The sequence below is a fragment of the Podarcis melisellensis genome, assembly GCF_964234715.1.
Source record: "Podarcis melisellensis genome assembly, chromosome: 5".
NCBI classification, from domain to species: Eukaryota; Metazoa; Chordata; class Lepidosauria; order Squamata; family Lacertidae; genus Podarcis; species Podarcis melisellensis.
In genome coordinates this window covers 96,202,243-96,220,400 of record NC_138537.1, presented here as the reverse complement: position 1 = coordinate 96,220,400, position 18,158 = coordinate 96,202,243, and the positions used below count along the sequence as shown (strand labels likewise).

The following is an 18,158-nucleotide window of genomic DNA, read 5'->3' as shown; positions in this document are numbered from 1 at the left end:
CTTTTCTGCATTGGCCACCAAATTCTGGAATGCCCTCCAGAACAAGGGTTGTCTGGTGCTGACACTGTAAGCTTTTTAGTGCCAGATGAAGACCTTCCTATTTGCCCAGGCATTTGAGATTTTATACTATTTTAGTTTGGGTTATTTTTGTCTCCTATCTCTCTCTTCTTTAAAACTGCATTTGTGGGTCGCAGGACTTCAATTTATTTACACTTTTTGTATAGTGTTGTGGAATCTTGTGATGCAAAGGTGATTAAGAAATATTTTATATAAAAGTAAATAAAATGCAACAAGTGCCTGCCATAGACATTTGTTCCTGGTGGTGTTCCAGGGCCTCTTAACAGCACAACCCTGTAAACCCTGTTGTGTTTGATGGCATTTAGTCCTAGGGTGTAGAGGCTGTGCAAAACTGCACTTTTGTGTGATCAGAAAGTCCCACTTAGGTCACCCTGTGTTTGCTTGGCTTCAGACTGCATGCCAAAGCTCACATGATAGAATGTTCCCCCGTGCAACAAACAGATAAACAAGAAACCCAAAGAAAACTATTATAGCTATCATGGGATTGTGTTTATATAGCACCCACCTCCCAGAGGAGCCTAGGACTCTTCACAAAATGACAATACAGCATATCTGCAAACAGTAGTTAGTATATTGAAAACTATGTATCGAAAAAACAAAATTGCATAGAGTATTTGGTGTGGTTCAATTTAACATGGAAAATTGAAACTCCTTCCTTAACTTCTGTGCCACGTAAGCAATAAACATATTGCATAATATCACAATTTGTTCCGGCATACAGCTTAATCTCCATGCATTCTCCAATCTCCAATGCATTCTCATAGTCTTTCAGTCCCAAACTAATGAAATCTGAATTTGGTCACTGCTAACACATGAAAACATTGTTTATTAATATAACCTATTGAATTCTAATTTGACTAAGAGGACATCCATCTATGAAAGAAGAGGTCATACAACTTTGTACTTGCATCCTTACATGACTTACATAATGCTATGTACTCACATAGTATTGTGGAAGAGAAATTCCAACCATTATCCGGAATTTATAATTCTATTTTTTTGCCTTGGTTCCATTCAGTTGAGTACACATTGGATAATAATATTATTCATGCATATTCATTTGCATAATTTTAGGCCCCAAACAACAATATTTTAAAGATTATTTGTAAATTATTTCCTCTATCTTTAATGTGTGAGAGGTTAAAACGTAAGAGTCCTGTGGCACCTTAAAGACTAACAAATGCAGTTATTACAGCATAAACATTCATGAAATGAAGTCCACTTTGTGAAATTGAGAGGTGAGACTCTGTATCCTCAACAGATTATTCAGAACACTTGTAAACAAATAGGAGAGTACTTCACAAAGGGAGAGGTCGGCTGAACAGCTATGATTTTATATATCAGAACCTCATACCTTAAAGTCCTGCAGTCCTAGGAGTGTAAAGATTCCTGCTCTTTACTGGTCCTGGCTGTCCTACAGACTGGGAATTGCCCGTCTTCCTCTGAATGTGCAGAGCAAAGAGGTTAGTCTGTGATATATTGGTCTCGCTAATCCCTTCATCTCCTCCCTCAAACAAGTGAGTGCTTTGTCTAGCTCTTAATACTGAGCATATCTGTGGCATCAGTGATCCCTAATCAACAGACACAGAGAGAAAAAGATGCCGTCCAACAATGATTAAAAAGATATCATGTTATGTAAGACGTCCTGTGATTTAAGCAAAATTGTATCGTTTGCTATTTTAAAGCAGCAATCTTAAGCATCCACACCCCAAAGCATGAAAACGACAGGCCCAGGGAAGGAAAACAAGAACAAATGTACTCTTGTGGTCAAAGGGTACATAGAAAAAAATGTTTTGAATGTGGTGGTTACATCGTTTAGGCTGCAATCATTTGCATATTTTCTCAGGAGCAAACCTTATTGAACACTGTGGGACTTACTTATGAGTAAAGATGCCCAGGATCATACTGTTAGACATTTTGTGGTTCTTTACGGTACTAGAGTGAGCATGTGTTCAGATTATTTATGCCTTGCTTATTCAAAAGATATATTTAGGTAATCACTATTGGGCCTGCTATCCAATGCACATCTACCTGAGAGGATAGGAAAAGGTAGGGAAAAATGTACACATCACTTGGAAAGACAGGTGAACTAATGTCGGTGTACTGGAAGAAGCAAAGATCACCAGTGTCGAAGCAATGATTTTTCAACATCTAAAGGCAGCCCTGTTTAGGGAAGCTTTTAAAGTTTAATAGATTATTGTATTTTAGTGTTTTGTTGGAAGCCGCCCAGAGTGGCTGGGGAGGCCCGGCCAGATAGGTGGGGTATAAATTATTATTATTATTATTATTATTATTATTCAACATCAACTTCGTTGGAATGGTCATGTTGTTTGGATGCCTGATTATTGTCTTCCAAAGCAACTACAGTGGTACCTCGCAAGACGAAATTAATTCATTCTGCGAGTTTTTTTCGTTCTACAAGTTTTTCCGTCTTGCGAAGCACGGATTCCCTAGGTATTAACGGTTTTAGGAAAAAGGAAACAAACTCACAAGACGTTTTCGCCTTGCGAAGCAAGCCCATAGGGAAATTCGTCTTGCGAAGCAACTCAAAAAACGAAAAACTCTTTCGTCTTGCGAGTTTTTCATCTTACGAGGCATTCGTCTTGCGAGGTACCACTGTACTCTATTACCAACTTAAGAAAGGAAAGCAAAATACCGGTGGACAACAAAAGAGGTTTAAAGACGCTCTCAAGGCAAATCTTTAAAAAATTTAACACCAGCACTGATCACTGGGAAACACTGGCCTGCGAGTGCTCCAATTGGAGAACAGCTTTACTAAAGGTGTTGTGGATTTTGAAGAAGCTCAAACTCAGGGCGAAAAGGAGGCATGAGCTAAGAGGAAGGCACACTTGGCAAATCCACACCGTGATCAACTCCTGCCAGGAAACCTATATCCCCACTGTGGAAGGACATGTGGATCCAAAATTGGCCTCCACAGTCACTTACGGACTCACTGTTAAGACTGTGTTCATGGAAGACAATCTTACTCAGTTATGAGTAACCACCAAAGAAGAAGACCTTAGAGGAATCCCCAGTGGGTACAGTGGGGTTCACCTCTAAATAGGCATGCATAGCTTTGTGCTTCAAATTTATTTTTCCAACCTATACTTTCTAGAAAATAATAAACATGGACCCATGCAAATATTACTACTTAAATTAGGACCTCGAACATGCATTTTCATATTAATCAACTAAAGCTGTAGCTTATGAATCCATTTATCATGAGCAATAGATCTAAGTGGAGAGACTCAGGACCTAAAAAGGGAAGGGGCCCGATCCTGCTCTTCTTGCACCTTGCCCAAAGCAGACTAGTGGGTGTACTCACACAGAACTTACTAAAAACATGTTTTCTTATCCAAAGCCTGCAAGCGCTTTGACCACATTCAGAGCACTGTGATTCTAACTTTAAACAGTTATGGCTTCCCCCAAATAATTATGGGAGTTGAAGTTTGTTAAGGGTGCATGTTCCCCTCCCAGAGCTACAGTTCCCTGGGAAGAGGGATTGATTGTTAAACCACTTGGGGAACTGTAGTTCCAGGAGGGGAATGTGGAATATATGAGTATCACCCTGAGCTCAGGTGCTCCAGCAGATGTCATCAACTGTCTTGCTCTGGGTCACAAGACTTTGACCATTCAATAACTATGTCCCAATGGGAAAATTTGTGGAAGAACAATTGGAAATTCACAAACTGTTATACTATTAGAGAGAACTTTCTAAAAATGCAGCACTGGTTGTACTTAACACCCTGGAAACTTTCAAAAATGTACAAAAGTGTGCCAAGTAATTGCTGGAGATGTGGAGATAATTCAGGAACTTTCTACCAGATGTGGTGGTTATGTAAGAAAATATACGTATTCTGGGAGAGTACTCACTCAAAACTGCAAAAAAATAATAATGCTAAAGATCTCCTTTAATAAAAAACCAGAGGCCTATCTCCTGGGAATTACAGATTTGGATATTCTGCAAAAAATGAGGGATATATTTTCATACGCTACGGCGGCAGCAAGAGTTCTCACCATGGCAAAATGGAAGAGTATTGAAATTCCCTCTATACATGAATGGATCCAAAAGCTGACAGAATATGCTGAATTAGATGGTCTATCAGAAAAAAATAAAGAATAAACCAAAACAGGAATTTGTCTCAAAATGGGAGGTTTTCAAAGAATATTTGAAATATAATCACAGCAGTTTAAATTCTGTTGCAGCATTTGAGGAATTTCAGTAATAGTTGCAAGTTGCAAGAGTTAAGATGTATTAAGAAAAAGTTAAATTATGATAAAAGTGTGTATTGGCAATAAGTAATATAAAATTGAAATAAGGAATAGATGGGAGGTCGGGTCTATAGTGTTAAGACCAATTTATGTTTTATTGTTTGTTAAGAAAATGTTGTGTTTATTGTTTTTCTTGTGTGTAATTCTGTATCTGTGTTTTCCTTTTTTGTTGTTGTATCAATTAAAAAAATCCACAAAACTGTCTTGCTCTGGAAAAAGTCCCAGAGCTGCTTTCCTCACCTCCCCACCTCCAAGTCACCACTGATAGACTCAGCCTCTCTGTACTTCCATAGCTATCCCAATGCTCTTGATAAGGATTCGGATGATTGTCGCCTTGGGTGGTTAATGCTGGCATGTTCTGTTCCTTTTCGGCTGGTCTTCCCAATTGGCCTGACACACAAGTTGTTCCACTGATGTTTTCAAAGCCATTTAGCTCCATCTATGAGTGGACCTGTTATTGCACAAATTTCAAAGCAGTTTCTGTGCATTCCAAAATTTGCTCCCCCTAAACATCATTCACTTGTATTCAGTCCTTGGCATTTTGCTATCACATAATGCTTGATGGTAGGGACGCAGGTGGTGCTGTGGGTTAAAGCCTCAGCGCCTAGGACTTGCCGATCGAAAGGTCGGTGGTTCGAATCCCTGCGGCGGGGTGCGCTCCCGCTGCTCGGTCCCAGCGCCTGCCAACCTAGCAGTTCGAAAGTACCTCCGGGTGCAAGTAGATAAATAGGGACCGCTTACCAGTGGGAAGGTAAACGGCGTTTCCGTGTGCGGCTCTGGCTCGCCAGAGCAGCGATGTCACACTGGCCACGTGACCCGGAAGTGTCTCCGGACAGCGCTGGCCCCTGGCCTCTTAAGTGAGATGGGCGCACAACCCCAGAGTCTGTCAAGACTGGCCCGCATGGGCAGGGGTACCTTTACCTTTACCTTTAATGCTTGATGGTACATTTCATACTGATGGGGGGAAATGACTAAAAAGAGGAAATAATAGTTCAAGTAATTTCAGAATGTAATAGTATCTCCTGAAAGGCAAGCCATACATGAAAAATAAATAGTGCATACTACATTTGTGAAACTTTGAAAGCCAGTGATATTTTCCAATAATTATTCGTACTTTTTTAAAGCCCATGTAGAGCTATTGGAATCATTCTTACTTTGGGCATGCTATACATTCCCTCAGAGCACACACACACACACATTCTCAAAAGTAATATGCACCCTCTCTCTCCCTGCTCCACTTTTAAAGGGGCTTCTTATGAAACGAATGCCTCAAATTGCTTTTATTTGCCTAAATAAGTCAGAAAACCTAAAATATATAATGCACCAAAACCAAGAAGGACAAGGTCTAACTAGTTATAAATTCTCCTTCACATAAAATTGTTTTACAGCCTTTAAAATGGTATCTGAAGAAAATGGTATCTGAAGAAGTGTGCATGCACACGAAAGCTTATACCCAGAACAAACTTAGTTGGTCTCTAAGGTGCTACTGGACAATGTTTTTTATTTTTTAATTTATTCCGACTGTGTCAGACCAACACGGCTACCAACGTGAATTTAAAATTGTCGTTCATGTTATATAGCGTGGAGCTTTCTTTAGAACAACAACCAAGTAAAATGAAACAAAACTGGACAAATCTTTCCATCAGAACTGGATTTGGCTCAACTTGGTAACATATGGAAATTCTGACCACCCAAATTACACTAGTATCATCCCGTTCAGAAACACAGATGATGTCACAGCTTGTTCAGGGCAAACTCACAGGAAGCACAGAACCCAACAGTGGGGAAATGACTTATCAGCGGCAGCCATGTGGCTCATATACCATTTGGGCCTCAGTCGTCACCAGCATAGCATTTCCCATAATACTGATATGTATCAAAGCCATTTCAGTCTTCCACTGCAGCTGACTCTCCTCTTGCAGCACATTTACTCAAAACGAGTCACACCATCAGGGATACAACAGATTGATTTGATTAAGGATTGAATTGAAACATTGGGATGAGTCTCCTGTATGACTGGACCAGGACTGAAATGACTGCTGGAAAGTTCATGTTGCTTCTCAGCACCTGAAAACTATTTTTTATTTATTCACTTTTATTCCAGTATTCATTTGGAAACTCTTCTATTATCACATTCTAAAATTTATTAAACTATTATTTGCTATTTTCTTGAAATGCAGAGTGTAGTCACACATTCAGCTGCCAGTCATGAAGTGTAAAGTTATGAAACATAGGGAAACCAAGGTCACTTCCAAACTGCCAGCATTTTGTGTGCCTCTCTCACCTGCTCAGGTAGATTCAGGTATTTATCCTTTGCACAACAGAGTGCATGTTTATATCCAATTCCTAAGAAAGTGGGTGCATTGTGATAAATAGCAATAACACTTCAGCACTTTTCCATTTTGTAAAATTTTAAAGTGTGATTAGAAAAATGATGGGAGAAAGCACTGGAAAATTTGGAATAAATAAAGCACTGGAAAATTTGGAATAAATACCACTTGATAGTGATATCATATAAAATGTAAATATAAAATGTAAATTTTGTGGGGGGGGGACCCAAGATGAATGCTCAATGAACAGGTTGTCTAGAAGCAACCTAAGTGATGAGGAAATATATGTGAATGAAGCCAAGTTGTTGCTGCATTGATATGATTGATAGAATTTGCTGATAGTTTCAGAATACAACTTGCAAAATTATCACATAGACAGAAGGTGAATGAAAGAAGTTCACTTCTGAATGACAACCTGTGATTGTATTCATATAACCATTTAGTTTGATCTTCTCTACAGCCTTTGCAAATAGTAAGGATCTTTGTTGTTCTTTTCGCTCTTGTGCTTCCTTGGATTTCTGATCGGGTGTTGAAGTGTGTTAGCATTTGGTAGCACAATACAGGTGTCCAGCTTACCAACTGGTCATGTGAACCACCAGCAAATGACCACCAGATAGATGGAAATCCAAATTCAGCCAAAGTCTGTACGTTGTTGTTGTTGTTGTTTAGTCGTGTCCGACTCTTCGTGACCCCATGGAAAAGAGCACACCAGGCACTCTTGTCTTCCACTGCCTCCCACAGTTTGGTCAAACTCATGTTAGTAGTTTCAAGAACACTGTCCAACCATCTCATCCTCTGTTGTCCCCTTCTCCTTGTGCCCTCAGTCTTCATGGATCTCCTTCATGGATCACTGCCTTGTTATGGCGAAGGGGCTTGAATAGCTCAGAGAAGCTATGAGCTATGCCGTGCAGGGCCACCCAAGATGGACAGGTCATAGTGTAGAGTTTTGACTAAACATGATCTACCTGGAGTAGGAACCGGCAAGCCACTCCAGTATCCCTGCCAAGAAAACTCCATGGACAAAAACAACAGGCATATAAAAGTCTGTACAGATGTTACTAAACACAGACATAGGAAGAGACACAAGATCTACCCACTCTGGAAGAATGGCAGATGAAAGTGATAGACTATATGGAACTGGTGGAAATGACTGGCAGAATCCGGGACCAGGGAGAAGAGTCAGTAGAAGAAGATTGGAAGAAATTCAAAGACTATTTGCAGAAACATTGTAAAATTAATGAATGTTAAAATGATGTCGGATTGAAATGAAGTGGTCTTAGCAACAAGGTTAAAAAGAATATGTAAAAATGGATTGACAACGGATGAAAATATAAAGCTATAATATGTTAAGATTTAGAATTAAGATAAAAACAAAGAGGGTAAGGATTTGCTGAATTAACCATGCGAACTGGAATACAAAAAAGGGAGGTGTGAGGAGGTCAGGGAAACAAGTAAATGAAATATAAGATATGAAAAGATTGATTTGTTTTTAACTGTTTTCTATTTATTTTTTCTGTATTTTGCATTTTTTCTATGTATTTTCGTACTTTTTATTTTTCTTTTTTTCTTCCTTTTTCTTCTGTAATTTCTTTTTCTTTGTAAAACTTTAATAAATATTTTATTTATTTTTTAAAAAAATAAACACGGACATAGGAAGATCAGCGGTCTAATACAATTTAATATAACTCTTTTGATATCATGTTACATTTTGCCTGTTCTGGACTGGAGAATATGTGCTATGTGAAATTAGGGAAAGCAGGTCTTATAGGTGATTATATAGTCGTTACATAGATCACCAGATAGTATAATAAACTGATATCAATCTGCTATAAATGCGCCTGTATGCTTTCCTCTCTCAGTATCCAAAGTTTTAGAGTAGTCTCTCCTGTTTCTGAGGCAATACGGAATGTGCAAAAATACTAGGCAGTAGAGAGAGACATTATTCTAAATTGAGATTTAGCCTTTGTATGCCGAGTTACTTTTAAAGGTCATACTCATTTTGCAGAATTAATCCCACGGTGGTCTTTAAAAGGTACAGATAAAATTAATAAGAGAAGCAGCAATGACAAATACAATAACAGTAGAAATAAAGAAATATTATATGGAAGGTATTTGCTGAACCTCAATGTGTTATTTACGTAGATCAGCAAGGAAGGGTGATGAACTCATTTGGGTTGATGTTAGACAGACAAAATGATAGCTATTTACTCTTTATTTAAAATAACAGCTGCACACTTTCATTGCCACTTTAGTTCCCTTTATTCCAAAGAAATGAATAGGGAAATATTTAAGTTGTGCATCTGTAGCAGTGCCCAAAGGAGGAATGACCACTGGGAAGAGAACAGAGAGAAGAAACGTGATGGTGCATCTGCAGTAACACAACTGGACACATTCCTCTACCCTGGCTGCAACAAAACAGGTCTCTCCCATATCAGTCTCTACAGCCACAGCAGGTGCTTCCACCAGTTTGACTTTGTTCCAAAGGCGCTCTCCTCCGTTGTCTCCCGAGCAGACAGATGCCAACAAGGGTTCAGGTTGGAGCTCAGGGGATGATTTTGGTTCAGGGAACAAGCAAATCAGTTGCTCTTTGCCTAACCCTAACAATTCCTCATATAATGAGGTACCCCTCCCCGTACGGGCCAGTCGTGTCCGACTCTAGGGTTCTGCGCCCATCTCACTCTATAGGCCGGGGGCCAGCGCTGTCCGGAGACACTTCCGGGTCACGTGGCCAGCGTGACAAAGCTGCTCTGGCGAGCCGGCACCAGCGCAGCACACGGAAACGGCGTTTACCTTCCCACTATAAAGCGGTACCTATTTATCTACTTAAGGGGACGCGGGTGGCGCTGTGGGTAAAACCTCAGCGCCTAGGACTTGCCGATCGTATGGTCGGCGGTTCGAATCCCCGCGGCGGGGTGAGCTCCCGTCTTTCGGTCCCAGCTCCTGCCCACCTAGCAGTTCGAAAGCACCCCTAAGTGCAAGTAGATAAATAGGTACCGCTTTATAGCGGGAAGGTAAACGGCGTTTCCGTGTGCTGTGCTGGTGCTGGCTTGCCAGAGCAGCTTCGTCACGCTGGCCACATGACCCGGAAGTGTCTGCGGACAGCGCTGGCCCCCGGCCTCTTAAGTGAGATGGGCGCACAACCCTAGAGTCAGACACAACTGGCCCATACGGGCAGAGGGGTACCTATTTATCTACTTGCACTTGGGGGTGCTTTCAAACTGCTAGGTGGGCAGGAGCTGGGACCGAACGACGGGAGCTCACCCCGCCGCGGGGATTCGAGCCGCCGACCATGCGATCGGCACGTCCTAGGCGCTGAGGTTTTACCCACAGCGCCACCCGCGTCCCACAATTGCTCATACAAAGGATTAAAATAATAGCAATTTCAAACTCCTTGCAGGTACAAATGTAACAAATCCATAGTTGTTATGTTTGAAACTCAGCTACATTAGTGCCTGCTTCTTAAAACTGTAAATCAAGTTTTTGACTAGCTGAACAAGAAAAAGAGAACATCTCATTTGTGCATTTTCTCCGGTTATTTTTCCTTGTGAGAACTCCAGGAAGGTGCTGGCCGTTATTTCACAAGGAGGAATGTGGGTGGTTGGCAAAAGGCATTATAACCCAAGGTGATACTGTACCTCTTTAGTCCTATAACTTAACTACTTCAGCTTGAAATAAGCCGTACGGGGAATGAGAGTTCAGTAGACATTCTGCCGCTTTGCCACTGCAGTCAGAGCATCTTCAGAGCATAAGTTATAAGAGCCCTCAAGTGCTAGGATCTATCTTTAGTTCACTCTTGTGAGTAGCTGGCACAGTGGAAGATTTAATAAAGTGTGTCAGCCTTCTTTTCGTGGAGAGGGTGTCTTCCTTTTATATTTAGTAGGTCAGCATACGAAATTAATAGCACTCAATAAGACTCCTTAAATCCTGACATCTCAGAATTAATGCTCTGCTTAATTCACACTACATGACAACTTCTTTACCAGTTATTATATCTGTTACAAGAAGTATTATTAGCCCTCTGTACAATACACCCTGAAAGCACAAGCCCAGAACCTATATTAATTTTGAACTTGGTCACATTTTCCAGCCACATATACCCCAAGGAGGTAAGAATATCGTGTATCCTAGGTATATTAACCTATGTAGGTTAGGCTGAAAAATGACTTGTGCATCAGCTTAAATTGGGGAGCAGAATGCAGGTCTTCTCATCCCAAGTCCTACATTCTTATTCATTCCACCATGAAAGCTCTCTTTGGGCCTTTCCACTACAGTGGTACCTCTGGTTAAGAACTTAATTCGTTCCGGAGGTCCATTCTTAACCTGAAACTGTTCTTAACCTGAAGCACCCCTTTAGCTAATGGGGCCTCCTGCTGCCGCTGCGCCGTCATCGTGCAATTTTTGTTCTCACCCTGAAGCAAAGTTCTTAACCCAAGGTATTATTTCTGGGTTAGCGGAGTCTGTAACCTGAAGCGTCTGTAACCTGAAGTGTCTGTAACCCGAGGTACCACTGTATTTGTACAGGGCAAACCCTTGATTGCGACTCAGCAACCACAACAGGGAGTTGCAACAAACCTCCTTTCCCTGATGAGTGAACCTGTGTGGCATGTTGCAAACACATTTTTGGCATGTTCCTATTTTTACCATTTTATCCGTACATTAAACATGCAGAAATAGATCTAAAGGTCAGCGGAAGAGCACTGACCTCCTAAGCAGAAAGGTCAGGAAACTCTTAGACCCTGGGATGTCACTGATGCTCAAAGAACACTATAGCCCTGGGCAAGATGGGTCAATTGTGTAAGGCAGTTGCATTATTGTAAAGCATTTGGGGACTATCCTGAAGTAATAGAACAAACACTTTGCATGCAGAGGATCGTAGGAAAATGAGAATGTGGGAATGCATGTGGCCACTTACAGGAAGTGGGAAACTGGGTGGGGGTGGGGGAGAGAATGGGCATTTAAGAGAGCTGCATGTGGACAGAAATGGCAGGGGTAAGCAAGGATGAATTTCAAATATCCACTTGAAAATAACCAACCAGATCTTGGTTCTCAGGCCTCTAATGTGTCTTAGAGTTCAGTGCTTGTAAAAATCAAAGCACAGAAGTTATATATATCTGAGAAAAGACTGCATTTCTGCCACTGCAATTAAATGAGACATTCGCATTTGAAAAACAGCACATCTTTCGATAGTTATAATTAACTGATAACACTGTACAAAGGTTGATTGTCTTTTAGAAAAGAGGTTAAATGGGTGCCAGGGTGCACTGGTGGCTGTGGAATTTGAAAGATTAATTACGGAAGTTGAGTTCAGTTATGTAAATGCAATGTGATAACACCAGTAGTCCCTTTCCCTTTGTGATATATTCCTGTATGTAGAGGTCCTATTGCTTTCCAGAATCCATCTTACAGAAGACAATATAACCACTGCTGAAAAGTAAAAAAGACTCTGAAATAACCTGAGATAATTTTTATGCAGTGGTCATATAAAGCTCAACAGCAGCTGGTGGGGTCAAACAAAAGGGGATGGTCATCACTATACTGACCTACTTGTGAACTGCAAGATCCATTGCTTCCTTTGTGATGGCACTCACCAATAGTGGGTACCTGCTGGGCCTGAGCGATATATCAATATATAATCCAAAACCGGTTTGAAGTCCATATTGTGATATCGCTTTCATAAATTTTGACCTGGCAATATATCACAAATCATTTGTGTGCGTGTGTGCGTGTGTGCTTTGCAAAAATCACAATGCAGAAAAAACTGTGAAGCAAGTCAGTGCCTCTGCATAGTTCCATCCTTATTTCAGATATATTCGTATATCATGAGCTGGTGATATAGGCCAATGCTGAAAACCAGATATTGCCCAGCCCTAGTACCAGCCCCTCTTTTGGGTTGCCATTTTATGTTCACACCCACAGAACTTTTATCAAGATATGAAGGCACTGGCTAGAATCATCTGCTGGCTACTGCTGGGCTAGATAGAAATTGGAGGGGTCCCACAGGGCAACTATTATGTTCTTTCTATTTAGATATCCCAAATTCTTCATGCTCATGAGCCAGCAGACAACCGGAGGCACTTGAAGTTACAAGTTATCATTCAAAGCAAGATGGTGAGGCAGGTACTTAAGATTAGACCTCCCAACTTTCATAAAAGAAGATCTAATATTTATGAGGCCTTCGAGGTACAGCAGACACACCGTGAACTATTGCTGGGTGATCAGAGAGGCAACACCATGACCTCCCTGTTCTCCACTCACATTTCATTTTGAAATATTGAACAGAGGATACAGACTGTGCATGCAGTTCTAGGAACCATTTGTCAATGAATTTCTCTAAACCAAATTTCAGGAGTGATTTAGAGATTCCTGCTCAAAACATCATGTGAACCATTGCCAACAGTCTGTAGTGGTGCCGCCCAGACACAGGTTTGCTGCCTCAGGAAGAACTGGGCCCAGATCTCCATTCTGGACACCAATGTTTTCTTCCCCTTTCCATTGAGGATCTACTCCTTCCTGCCCTGAGTATCAGAAGCAGCTCAGTGAAAATGAAAAAAAAAACTCCAGTAAATCCAGAGAGTTATATTGCTGAGAGGTTCTGAACAAAAGTGGTTAGCATGACACTTTTTTGTTGTTTTTTTTTGCTCCTGGTTTATCCATGAGCTCTTCTATTTATCTCCAAATGATGAATGAGGCAGAAATCCTTAATCGACTTGCTATTTCAAAGAAAAAGAAAGGATAAATGCCTTGCACAGTGTTGGAGTCGGCTTAAGCAATTCCGTGGCTCAGGAGGTCACAGAGTTAAATACTGAAGAACGCTTTTTAAAGAAGTAGTGGATAATTAAATGCAGTATTATAAACAGGCTGAGTAAGAAAAAGTAGAAAGAGCAGAAACTTCCCCAGAGACTCTCTAGCAGTTCTTTTGAAGGGAGGCCTCCTTCTGGGCAGTTTCACACTCCTGCTTCAGTGCTGTATGGCTGGGCGGTTGAATTTAAACATAATGAAACCCAGAAGTTGCCTGCCTGCCTGACCATCCTCTGTTGACTACACCTAATATTTGGAAATGGGCTCCTGATAGCAATAAAAAAGTAACATAGCACACTGTTCACTCTGCTTTCTCCCTTCCAACTTTTAAGGCAGAGAAGAGCGCAGTGGAAAAGTCTGGCCAGCATCTTCTCCTTCCCTGTGTTAAGTGTGACTTGGCGTTCTCTCTTGCCAGGTTGCTCAGGGAAAGTCATGGAGTGTGGAGGTTTTCAGCTGGCAGAGCCAGGCTTCTTTCCACATGGTCAGTGTAATGTGTTTGCCATTATGCTACACCCATTCTCCCATGGAGGAGATACATGCATTTAAAGCAGGGGTCAGCAACCTTTTTCAGCCATGGGCTGGTCCACCGTCCCTAAGACCATGTGGTGGGCCAGACTATATTTTTTGGGGGGAAATGAACGAATTCCTATGCCCCACAAATAACCCAGAGATGCATTTTAAATAAAAGGACACATTCTACTCATGTAAAAGCACACTGATTCCCGGACCGTCCATTGGCCGGATTGAGAAGGAGATTGGGCCGCATCCAGCTCATGGGCCTTAGGTTGCCTACCCATGATTTAAAGGTAAATTTCTGGCATTAAAATTGTCTTTAATGAACCAAAGGACTGTTTGTTGTCTTTCTTTCTCTCTCTTTGCCAGCACAAGTTAACAGAGCTATTCTTCCAGAAATTCTCCAAAATAGTACTTTTGCAGCAGAGATGAGTCAATTTACACATTACTCCAACACCGTACGTCTGTGGCCTTTGCAAACTGGGGTTGCTGCTATTTATATTAAAGCAGCATAAGACAAAGAATGAATCATGGATGCAAATGCTCCTGCTTTCTCTGGCAAAGGCTGAGCACAGTTACTGAACTGAAGCAAAGCATCATTGCAAAAATTGTAACTACAATGACCAGAAGATTTCCTAATGTAGTTCAGTGTTTCTGAAACTTTTTAGCTAGGGTCCCCACTAAGCTTATTCTCTCATCTATTCTCCTCCCCCCAAGTTAGCAGCAACCTTCTGTTCCACATCAGAGTGTGTGCCAACAACCCGCTGCCATGTGCAAATATTTTTGGATTGGGGTATTATTCCAACCTCAGCATTGGAAGAAGAATAAGGCAGGGCACCACAGAAGAAGACAACATTATGCCCTCCACACCATTTGCCACACTGGCTTGGGCTGATGAGGCTTATAGGCCAAAATATATGGATGGTTAAAAAGGTAAAGGTAAAGGGACCCCTGATTATTAGGTCCAGTCGTGACGGACTCTGGGGTTGCGGTGCTCATCTCGCTTTATTGGCCGAAGGAGCCGGCATACAGCTTTCAGGTAATGTGGCTAGCATGACTAAGCCGCTTCTGGTGAACCAGAGCAGCGCACGGAAACACTGCTTACCTTCCCACCGGAGCGGTACCTATTTATCTACTTGCACCTTAACATGCTTTTGAACTGCTAGGTTGGCAGGAGCAGGGACCGAGCAACGGGAGCTCACCCCATCATGGGGATTCGAACCGCTGACCTTCTGATCGGCAACCCTAGGCTCTGTGGTTTAACCCACAGCGCCACCTGCGTCCCTATATGGATGGTTACCCCTGCTCTATCCTGAATCCACATGCAAGGATACATCAAAAGAACAAAGGAGCAGCTCTTCTTGGGCTTGCTTCTTCTCAAACCATGTGGGAATGTTGGGAAAGTGAGGAGGCAATTATTCCCGCAAATCCATTGTCAACCAGTGAGACTCCTCAGCCCGGGACATTCAACTCTCTCACTGAGTGAGAGGAGTGAGTGGAGGAAGACTATGCCTGCCCCATCCATTCCTGGAACTTTGTGCAGGTGATCTGCAGTGAATCCCAGAAACATTCAGCTTGCCCCCACCCCATGAGAAGCTTTGGGGCTTCTCCCAGACTACCTCCACCTGCACATTCAGCAGGTGGAACAGAAATCCCTGTGTTGGCAGAGTGATGCTGGAATGAACTCCGTGGCAGAGGCTGGCAAGGTTTGTTCAACTTGTAGAAGTCAGCTGGCTGATAGCCTGTTAGTCTTGGTCCCACCATCTGTTGTTGATCCTACCCCACGCTTTGAACAGTGTGATCAGCAGAGGATGCACAGCTCCAGGAGAGTCTTCTAGCAGAGCATCAGAGTTTTCCTGCTTCAGATAGGGCCTATTGTCTCAGAACACAAGGCAAGCATAAACACTCCAGGCACGTTAACTTTGTTGTTGTTTAGTCATTTAGTCGTGTCCGACTCTTCGTGACCCCATGGACCAGAGCACACCAGGCACTCCTGTCTCCCACTGCCTCCCGCAGTTTGGTCAAACTCATGCTGGTAGCTTCGGAACACTGTCCAACCATCTCTTCCTCTGTCGTCCCCTTCTCCTTGTGCCCTCCATCTTTCCCAACATCAGGGTCTTTTCCAGGGAGTCTTCTCTTCTCATGAGGTGGCCAAAGTACTGGAGCCTCAGCTTCAGGATCTGTCCTTCCAGTAAGCACTCAGGGCTGATTTCCTTCAGAATGGATAGGTTTGATCTTCTTGCAGTCCATGGGACTCTCAAGAGTCTCCCCCAGCACCATAATTCAAAAGCATCAATTCATCGGTGATCAGCCTTCTTTATGGTCCAGCTCTCACTTCCATACATCACTACTGGGAAAACCATAGTTTTGCTATACGGACCTTTGTTGGCAAGGTGATGTCTTTGCTTTTTAAGATGCTGTCTAGGTTTGCCATTGCTTTTCTCCCAAGAAGCAGGTGTCTTTTAATTTCATGACTGCTGTCACCATCTGCAGTGATCATGGAGCCCAAGAAAGTCAAATCTCTCACTGTCTACATTTCTTCCCCTTAACTTTAACTTTAGGAGATGCTAAAGTCTCTTTCTCCATGAATACCCCCCACTCCTGCCCATGCAGCTGAAGGGAGCTTTGGCTCTATATTCCCCTCTGCATGGACACATATTCCTTAGAGAAAGGGAGAGGGGGGCGAGTCGTGCTCCAGGCATGGAGCCTTGGGCTGTTTCTCTGCCCCCCATTGCAGCTGTTGGGCTAACTAAACAAAATCCAGACATGGGAGATGGCTGCTCAAGACTAGGCCGAAGCCAGTAGGACCATTTCACCCATTTCACCAATTCCGTCACCAGGGTTGAGTGTAGAGACAGTTCCACTTTATTCCGCTGCACCCCCCCCCCCAACCTGGCTCAAAGAGGGTGATGGTTGGATTGCAGCTTTAGCTGGGGGGGGGGGGAACATTCATAGTATGGTGGGGCACAGTCCAAGCTGTAGGAACCTGCAGCCGAAATCTGAGGTGAAAATGAGGGTGCCTTTTATTAGGGCACACCCTGGGAACTCAGGCACTCAGTTTTGCTCCCACAATGATTTTGCCATCACCTTTCTACTAGCAAAGGAGATTTAGCCCAAAGTGGAACAGTCACTTAGTTAAATTATCCTAAGAGTATTGATCTATATTTCCATCTGAAAACCTGGCAGCTTTTGAATCTGCTTTTCATAGCTGAGTCCCTGACTTGACAGACAAAAAAAACAAACAAACAAACAAAAAAGTCAAATGCTTCCTTTAAGTCAATTAGTTTTTTTTAAAAAAAACAACCCTTTTTTAAAAAAAGAATTTTTATTGATTTTTCAAACACATAATAAAAAACAGACACATTACAAAACAACAACATACACAACAATAAACATATACCGACTTCCCCATACCTCCCTTTCACTGCATCCTTATTCCAAAGTTCTTTAGCAACCCTTTGATCAGATTATCTATTGATTCCCTTTCATTATATTTCCTTAAACTTAATAGTTACCGCTGTATTTCTCTACTTCTTACCCCTTGGCATCTCAACATTCCTCAATTTTACAACAGTTTTTAAGATATAATTTAAACTTCTTCCAGTCCTCTTCCACTGTCTCTTTCCCCTGGTCTCGGATTCTGCCGGTCATCTCTGCTAGTCCCATGAAATCTGTCACCTTTGTCTGCCATTCTTCCAGAGTAGGTAGTTCTTGCATCTTCCAATACTTTGCCAGAAGAATTCTTGCTGCTGTGGTAGCGTACATAAAAAAGGTCCTGTCTTTCTTTGACACCAATTGGCCAACCATGCCCAGGAGAAAAGCCTCAGGTTTCTTAGGGAAAGTCCATTTAAGGACCTTCTTAATTTCATTATAGATCATTTCCCAGAAGGCTTTAATCTTTGGGCAGGTCCACAAAGGTGGTAAAAGGTACCTTCAGTCTCATTACGTTTCCAACATTTATTATTGGGCAAATGGTATATTTTTGCAAGCTTGACTGGGGTCATGTACCACCTGTAAATCATTTTCATTATGTTCTCTTTTAAGGCATTGCATGCCGTAAATTTAACACCAGTGGTCCATAACTGTTCCCAGTCAGCAAACATAATGTCATGACCGATATCCTGTGCCCATTTGATCATAGCTGATTTCACCGTTTCATCCTGTGTA

General features: G+C 42.0%; 1 protein-coding gene across 5 annotated transcripts in view; it reads right to left on the bottom strand.

The window, feature by feature from the left end:
• The window catches only part of PCLO (piccolo presynaptic cytomatrix protein), a gene marked incomplete at its 5' end in the record, with an annotated part of 247,616 nt that extends 246,059 nt beyond the window's left edge, over window positions 1-1,557 (bottom strand). For all 5 annotated transcript variants that reach the window (XR_014168472.1, XM_081911645.1, XM_081911646.1 and 2 more), the window contains one exon: window positions 1,433-1,557. The remainder of the gene's footprint in view (window positions 1-1,432) is intronic.
• Window positions 1,558-18,158: the final 16,601 nt, after the last annotated feature.